Below are 8,879 nucleotides of genomic sequence, written 5' to 3'. Positions count from 1 at the left end.
CAACTCTTCGTGACCCCCTGGACCAGAGCACGCCAGGCACTCCTGTCTTCCACTGCCTCCCGCAGTTTGGTCAGACTCATGTTCATAGCTTCGAAGACACTATCCAACCATCTCGTCCTCTGTCGTCCCCTTCTCCTTGCGCCCTTCATCTTTCCCAACATCAGGGTCTTTTCCAGGGAGCCTTCTTTTCTCATGAGGTGGCCAAAGTATTGGAGCCTCAGCTTCACAATCTGCCCTTCCAGTGAGCACTCAGGGCTGATTTCCTGAAGAATAGAGAGGTTTGATCTTCTTGCAGTCCATGGGACTCTCAAGAGTCTCCTCCAGCACCATAATTCAAAAGCATCAATTCTTTGGCGATCAGCCTTCTTTATGGTCCAGCTCTCACTTCCATACATCACTACTGGGAAAACCATAGCTTTTACTATACGGACCTTTGTTGGCAAGGTGATGTCTCTGCGTTTTAAGATGCTGGCTAGGTTTGTCATTGCTTTTCTCCCCAGAAGCAGGCGTCTTTTAATTTTGTGGCTGCTGGCACCATCTGCCGTGATCATGGAGCCCAAGAAAGTAAAATCTCTCACTGCCTCCATTTCTTCCCCTTCTATTTGCCAGTAGGTGATGGGCCCAGTGGCCATGATCTTCATTTTTTTGATGTTGAGCTTCAGACCATATTTTGCGCTCTCCTCTTTCACCCTCATTAAGAGCTTCTTTAACTCCTCCTCACTTTCTGCCATCATGATTGTGTCATCAGCATATCTGAGGTTGTTGATATTTCTTTCGGCAATTTTATTTTTTTTAAAAAAAAAGATTTTTATTGGTTTTACAAAACGTTTTTTAAAACAATACAAACATATAAAAAGACATACAAACATGTATAGTTTCGTATCCTTTTTTTCATAAACCTTGTTTCTCGGACTCCCCCATACCTCCCCTTTCTGCATCCCAATGTCCAAAGTTTTTCAGCAACTTCTAAATAGTTCTGTCAAACCTCTGTCCTCTTAATCTTTCCTTCATTCTAATCTTATATCGCTGTAACCCTTTCTTTCTCAAAACCTCGACATTCTAACATTCATGCAGTTTATAGTAGTCCTTAAGGTAAATTTTGAACTTCTTCCACTCTTCTTCCGCCGTCGGCAATTTTAATTCCGGCTAGGGATTCATCCAGCCCAGCCTTTTGCATGATGAATTCTGCATATAAGTTAAATAAGCAGGGAGACAATATACAGCCTTGTCCTTTCCCAATTTTGAATCAATCAGTTGTTCCATATCCAGATCTAACTGTAGCTTCTTGTCCCACATAGAGATTTCTCAGGAGACAGATGAGGTGATCAGGCACTCCCATTTCTTTAAGAACTTGTCATAGTTTGCTGTGTTCGACGCAGTCAAAGGCTTTTGCATAGACAATGAAACAGAAGTAGACGTCTTTCTGGAACTCTGTAGCTTTCTCCATATTCCAGCGTATGTTTGCAATTTGGTTTCTGGTTCCTCTGCCCCTTCGAAATCCAGCTTGCACTTCTGGGAGTTCTTGGTCCACATACTTCTTAAGCCTGCCTTGTAGAATTATAAGCATAACCTTGCTAGTGTGTGAAATGAGTGCAATTGTGCGGTAGTTGGTGCATTATTTGGAACTGCCCTTTGGGATTGGGATGTAGACTGATCTTCTCCAATCCTCTGGCCACTGCTGAGTTTTCCAAACTTGCTGGCATATTGAGTGTAGCACCTTAACAGCATCATCTTTTAAAATTTTAAATAGTTCAGCTGGAATACCATCACTTCCACTGGCCTTGTTATTAGCAGTGCTTTCTAAGGCCCATTTGATTTCACTCTCCAGGATGTCGGGCTCAAGGTCAGCAACCACACTACCTGGGGTGTATGAGCCATCCATATCTTTCTGGTATAATTCCTCTTTGTATTCTTGCCACCTCTTCTTGATGTCTTCTGCTTCTGTTAGGTCCTTACCACTTTTGTCCTTTATTATGGTAATCTTTGTACGAAATGTTCCTTTCATATTTCCAAATTTCTTGAACAGATCTCTGGTTCTTCCCATTCTATTGTTTTCCTCTCTTTCTTTGCATTGCTCGTTTAAGAAGGCCTTCTTGTCTCTCCTTGCTATTTTTTGGAAATCTGCATTCAATTTCCTGTATCTTTCACTATCTCCCTCGCATTTTGCTTGCCTTCTCTCCCCTGCTATTTGTAAGGCCTCGATGGACAGCCACTTTGCCTTCTTGCATTTCCTTTTCATTGGGATGGTTTTAGTTGCTGCCTCCTGTATAATGTTGCGAGCCTCCATCCATAGTTCTTCAGGCACTCTGTCCAGCAAATCTAAATCCTTAAACCTGTTCCTCACTTCCACTGTGTATTCATAAGGGATTTGATTTAGATTGTATCTTACCGGCACAGTGATTTTTCCTACTTTCTTCAGTTTAAGCTTGAATTTTGCTGTAAGAAGCTGATGATCTGAGCCACAGTCATCTCCAAGTCTTGTTTTTGCTGGCTGTATAGAGCTTCTCCATTTTTGGCTGCAGAGAATATAATCAATCTGATTTTGATGCTGTCCATCTGGTGATGTCCATGTGTAGAGTCGCCTCTTGCGTTGTTGGAAAAGAGTGTTTGTGATGACCAGCTTGTTCTCTTGGCAGAACTCAATTAGCCTTTGCCCTGCTTCGTTTTGAACTCCAAACTTGCCAGTTGTTCCTTTTATCTCTTGATTCCCTACTTTAGCATTCCAATCCCCTATAATAAGAAGAACATCCTTCTTTGGTGTCATTTCTATAAGGTGTTGTAAGTCTTCATATAATTGGTCAATTTCATTTTCTTCAGCACCAGTAGTTGGTGCATAAACTTGGATTACTGTGATGTTAAAAGGTCTGCCTTGGATTCGTATCGAGATCATTCTATCATTTTTAAGATTGCATCCCAGTACAGCTTTTGCCACTCTTTTGTTGACTATGAGGACCACTCCTTCCTCGCAGGGGAATTCAAATAGGGACACGGTCCAAAGTAGCACAGGCTGCTCTGGCGCATGTGGCAGTGAGACAGTTTTGGACAGCACAGAAGAGGTAGAAGGGTAGTTATGTTGCTAACATATGAATGTATTTCAAAACAATACAAGGAGGGCTCTCATCAGTTGTCCTACATTCCAACTACCCAAGCTCACAACAGTGGCAGAGAGTTGCTCTCCTGCCTTTAGCAGTCCTCAGAGGCAGGACCTCCATTAAAACAGCATTTTTTTAAATAACTGGCAAATAAACCATTTTGCCCCTGAAGAACAGTAACGTGGATTGGTTTATTTGTTAGGGCAAATAAATCACTTGCAGCTTCCTCCTCTGCGGTCCTCTATCTCTCCCTGTTGATTTTTAGCCACCTCTGTCATGTTGTTGTGCAGAGCAGGAGAGCAGGTCTGCGATATTTTTCAGCGCGGGGGTAATAGTGTCATCTGCTGGAGTGCCATGCTTCCTCGCAGACCCTCCTGGCTCTGTGAATCAGGATCCTGATGAGGCTTTTAAGCTTTACTATTGTTTATGACTGATTAGCATGGAAGGAGGATGAGGAAGACAATCAGATAGAGGCTGGACCCCTCTTTTCTTTGAAGGGATTCCTACTTCATGCTTGCAGTTTTAATGATTAACACATGTTCGCTGGGTTGTTTGCACTTCTAATTAAAAGCTAAAGGTTACATTTCAGCTAGCTGAAGATCTTTTGCTAAAGCTCAATGTGCTTTACAAGCTGCACTTTAGCAGTCAGAAGTCAATGTATCCGAGGTCTGTTGAGCTTCCTCCCCGGAAACAATGTGTAGGGTTGTGATCTTGGGATGTTATGGCGTTGCTGCTGTTTAGGGTGTGATACGGAAGGGGGGGCATGTCTTCTTCACCTCCTTCTTCGCTACAATATATCCATTTATTTCCAATTGTCAATGTCAAAAGGGACTAAAATCTATAAAATCCATAGAAAATCAACGTGCCAATTTGCTCAATTTCTCTAGGACTCCATGACACCTCCCCTGTCCTCCATAATCCCTCAAGCAAGGTGTCAAGACCCAATCCTGTCAAATCACTCTGCCAAGCCTTTCCTCCGGGCAATGCCAGGTGGCAGACCATGCATACATGGACCATTGTCTTCTCATCAGGTACTCAGGATGTGCTTATCTGCACATATCTCCAGCTCTGCATATTCCCCCCTCCCTCCTCCATATGTTAATCCTGTGTGACCTAACCTCTTAATGTATTCATGATGTAATCTGTGTAACCCAACCTCTTCTTAATGTATTCATGATGTAACTGGGATGTATTTTGCACTGTATTCTGGGACATGGAGGGAAGTTTCAAAAGTTCATGTCACCCCTTTCTCGCTGTTCAATCTCATCTTGAACCTGTTGCGCAATAAACTTGGATCTTCTGCAGTTTGCTCCGTCTCCGGCTGAGCTCATTTTCTTCCACAGGGACCCGCGGACTTAGTCCGACGAGCTGGGTGGCAGAGTAGCCCCGCACCCAGATTTTACCATAATAGGGTGTGTGGGTGTTATACACATGATCGGAGCAGCTGGCTGAATTTTTGCATTCTCCATGGTTCTGTGGCTGCTGTGGGGGTCCCTCATTGTGGCTCCTGCACTTCAGAATTTACCTCTGCTTCCCCAAAGCAGCTTCCCCCTGAAGGCCTCGTTATTCCCTGATGCTGCCTGTCAGAGCTGCTTCCAGATCCTAGCTCACAGAGGATCACGCTAGCCAGCGTTCACTTTATAAAAGTCTTTATTGAGTTACAGTTTCCATTCTCAAGCTGCTGCGTGCAGCTCTACGTCTTAAGGGTTAGACCGGCGAAGCTCCGTCTGAGTCTCCGCCCCCTGTGCACCAGCTTACTAACCTAGTCTTACTCCACCTTTTCCGCCTGACTGTTCTTCTCTGGGTCCCTCTGCCCCCCGTGGTCTCTTCCTTCCGGGATTCTTCTGACGCGGACCCCCCGGACCCTCCTGTCTCCTTGCGCCGGGCCTTAGGACCTGGCTCCCTTTCCGGGCTGCTTACTGCGCCATCTTCCTGTGCATTTGAACTTGGCGCGCGCGCCCAACCTTCCACTTTCCGCCTGACCGTTTCTTCGCTCCCCGATGGAGGTGTGGCCACTCCTGACTCGTGCCCTCCCTCCTGTTGCGAGCTGCCAGCGCTTGATACCTGGCGCCCTTCTTCTCCCCTGCTCTCTGTTGGTGACGCTGGTCCTGATTTCCAACTGCTCCCCTCTGAGCCCCCTCTGGACCCTTCTTCCTGGGGTGTCCCCCTAGGTTCCCCCCTTGTTCTGGCCACTGGCGCTCCTTTCTGTGAATCTTCTGATTCACTGGAAAGACTCGGAGATCTCGGGTCGTCGTCATCACTCATCTTTTCCTCTGTCTCCTCCCCCTCGCTCTCTGTTTCCTCCCTTGCCCTCGCCTCTGCTCCTGAACCCCTGACACTGCCTGAATTTTTTTGAGTTATGGGGAAAACACAAAGTGGTTTTGTTTGCATGTTCAAGTGGGGAAACGGTTGCTCCATTAGTGCAAAAGGGGACCCCTCTCTCCTTCCCTCTCTCTAGCACCCTTTCCGCCGCTCCAATAATTCTCTTTAAAGTTATTGGGAAGTGTATGCTTAATTATATTTGCATATGAAAAATAGGGTCTAATTAGTGTGATTGATTATTATTTTAACCTTAATGACATTTTGAGTATCTGTCCCTCCCTAATAGCAAAGGTATCACTAATAAATCATGGTCTTTGTATGGCGATGGTCTATTGAGCTGCCTTATGAAATATATTTTATTAATATTCCAGAATGTATTGAATCTGAAACAAGTCAAACAACTGCTCATTTATTAAACCGTTTAAATGTCAGCTTTATACAGGCATAATATTACAGGAAATATGTTCCTGTGAAAGACATCTGCAGGCCAAGCCGACTCAAAATATTAGTTATTTCACTCAAATATATGAAGGAAATAAAAATTCAATTATGTAATTTATGGCACTAAATAAATTTATATCGGCTAACATAAATGTTTTGAATTAGCAGGAGTACTTTTCTCGCAAAGTTTCCTGCCTTCCCTGAGAAGCTCAGCAGCTGAGACCCATTTGCACATTCCACCCCCCCAAGACAAGCGGCAAGCAAGGAGCGAAAGGAAGGAAGCGGCCAGAGGGAGCTGCTTGCACCATCAGCACGCAAATGCACCTTATCAGAGAGGAACTTGGCCGGCAAAAGAGGATCCTCGGCCGTTGCCTTAAGACAGTTGCCTGCAGTTCATATGCAGCATTGGCATTTCAGCCCTAATTAGAAATTAGCATAGTCACATTGAGATGAATTGAATCAGACTAAAGATGATTAGCAAAGTAATGCAAGAAATCATTAAATTAAGCCAGTGTGCCAAGTCCACTGCTGATCTATCACAAATTTGGGCTCCTAATGAGCTATTAATTAATGGGTTGGGTCAAAATCATGTCATTCAGCCCAGGGAAGATACACACCCCCTCACTCCCCCCCCCCCATGAGTGCTGAAGACAAATTTATCAGGGGTGAGTAAACAGACTGTGAAACCAACAGAATGCCAAGGTGGCAGGTTGCATTGCAGCAGTGATGAAGAGGAGGAATTGTCCTGAAATGTTTGTGGGATTGTTGGGGAAACAGCATAGAATCAGAGAATTGTAGAGCTGGAAGGGACCACAAGAGTCATCCAGTCACCTGCAATGCAGGAATCTCAGCTAAAGCATCTGTGACAGATGGCCGCCCAACCTCTGCTTAAAAACTTCCAAGGAAGGAAGACCATTGCAAGATTGGAACTGGGAGCTTCCTGGCTCACAGCTTGGCTTTTAACCTCAACTGGTCCTTCCCCTACATGACTGGCCTTTTGCATCTGTAGAGATTCTTCCACCATTCTCTCCCCACCCTGCAACTCTTTTGCCTCCCACAACTTCTGTCCCCCAAATCACTTGTGGAAAGCTAGAAGTAAGGCAATTGCATGATGAAAGAATCCTAAGCTGATTAATCCCATGAGCTGGACTAATCAAGCAATCAATCAAATTTGTATGTATGGGCAGAAACCATAGTTCTGAAGTCGCCATCATAGTTTCTGTGCCTGTAGCTGATGTCTGCATCACAAGCGTTGAGCCAAGCTAGAAGTGAGCAGCACACTGTTGGTAAGAGCTCTCCATCCATCCGCCCTCCCTTTAAACCTTACCCAACACCCCCAAAGAGAAAAGGATGACAGAGAACCTTGGAACATCAAAGCCCTCCAGCACTGGACCACACATGTGCACTTGAGGGCATAAAGCTTGATGATTTAAAAAGAAACCAAATGTCAGGCTTACTGGAGGGACAGTGCTTTAAAATGTATAATAGCACATGGGTGTGTTACCCTCAAAAATGTATTGTAGAGCTGGAAAAGGTTCAGAAAAGGGTAGCTGATATGCTCGAGGAACTAGAGCAGATCCCTTGTATGGCAAGGTTACAACATTTGGCCCTTTTAGTTTAGAAAAAGTAAATTGTGGGCATGACAGTGATGTAAAATGATGCACAGAGTGGAGAATGTGAGCAGAGAAAAACCTTTCTCCACTTACTTGTAATGCTAGAACCCCAAGGAGTCATCCAATGGAGCAGAATCTTGGACAATTCAGGACAGGCAAGAAGAAGGACTTCTTCACACACGGCATCAATGAAGCGTGGAATCCACTCCCACCAGAGGTCAGGGTGACTAGCAACTTGCACTGTGCAGGGAGCTGTCGGCAGCAGACTCCAAGTCTTCAGCCCCCTCTGGCCTCATCATGGCCAAGTATAGTCACAGTCCAGCTGGAAATCGGCCGGTGTGGTTATGGGATGGGGGTGGGCATGTTGGCCTCGCCCTTATCAGAGGGGACCAGCAGCTATATCATTGGGAAGCTCGACAGCCCACAAAGGCTAGCAGATGGAAGCGTTTGCCACCTGGGAAGAAAGCAAAGTTCCTAAGGTTGGTCCCCAGCAGCAGCTCCAGGTAGAACAAGGAGAGACTCTTCCCTGAAACCCTGGAGAGCCATTGTTGCCGGCCAGTGTCGGCAACACTAAGTTAAATGGACCTGTTTTCTGACTTGGCTGCCCACACTCTGCAAGCTGGCAGGTGGAAGATCAGGTGCCTCCAAGGTCTGAAGAAGCACCTCAACTCAGGAGTGGCTGGAGGGGCCCAGACTCAAGATGGGTGGCAACAGAACTCCCCAGCAGCCTTTGTGAAATCTCTTGCTGCTGGCTTAAAAGGCACCAACTGCCGTTGATCAGTATAGGTCATAAGGAGGAGATCTTAGTGGAGGAGAAGGATAGGCATAGAGGTGGGGCTATGAAAGAGGAGGAGAGGTGGGATTTGGATTGTTTGTTGTTTTGTTTTGTTTTGTTGTTTTGTTTTGTTTATATCAGTGGACACAAAAGGCCTTCCCAATGGGAATCCTAAGAAGAGTTCCACAGCTGAGTTTGTAGAATTTCAGTGATAAAGAGGAACATATTGCCAAAAACATTGTTTTTGTTTCAATCAATCCTGGTGGTAAGCAGTGTGAGCTGCTTCAAAGAATGGCAAAAAGACATATCAAGAGTTATCTGGAGAGAGGGAAAACCAAGAATTAAACACAAATTATTAATAGATGTTAAAGATAGAGGAGGTTTCTCTCTACTGGATTTAAGATTATATTATGAAGCATCTTGCATTTGCTGGATCCTGGGTTGGATAAATTTAACAAATGCTGATTTCTTAGATTTGGAAGGTCATGATAATAGATTTGGTTGTCATGCGTATCTATGGTATCATAAGGCCACAAAAGTTTTTATAATCATATAATAATAAACTTGATTCTTTAAGTCTGGGAGAAATACAAAGATCTATTAGAACAGAAAACGCCATGGTGGCTTTCCCCATTA

The 8,879-nt window shown here is 44.8% G+C and overlaps 2 long non-coding RNA genes across 2 annotated transcripts in view; one reads left to right on the top strand and one right to left on the bottom strand.

The window, feature by feature from the left end:
- Positions 1-4,399, top strand: part of LOC308576209 — a 148,526-nt gene extending 144,127 nt beyond the window's left edge. Inside the window, exon 2 of the long non-coding RNA XR_014003149.1 lies at positions 4,083-4,399. This is a non-coding gene — a long non-coding RNA (uncharacterized lncRNA). The remainder of the gene's footprint in view (positions 1-4,082) is intronic.
- LOC308576205 lies at positions 3,294-6,073 on the bottom strand. Its single transcript, XR_014003141.1, has 3 exons — positions 5,435-6,073; positions 4,496-4,672; positions 3,294-3,825 (listed from the first exon to the last, which is right to left on the bottom strand). It is a non-coding gene; the product is annotated as an uncharacterized lncRNA (long non-coding RNA).
- Positions 6,074-8,879: the final 2,806 nt, after the last annotated feature.

The sequence above is a fragment of the Podarcis bocagei genome (assembly GCF_964188305.1).
Source record: "Podarcis bocagei genome assembly, chromosome: 16".
Lineage (NCBI taxonomy): Eukaryota > Metazoa > Chordata > Lepidosauria > Squamata > Lacertidae > Podarcis > Podarcis bocagei.
This window is presented reverse-complemented; position numbering and strand designations above follow the sequence as displayed.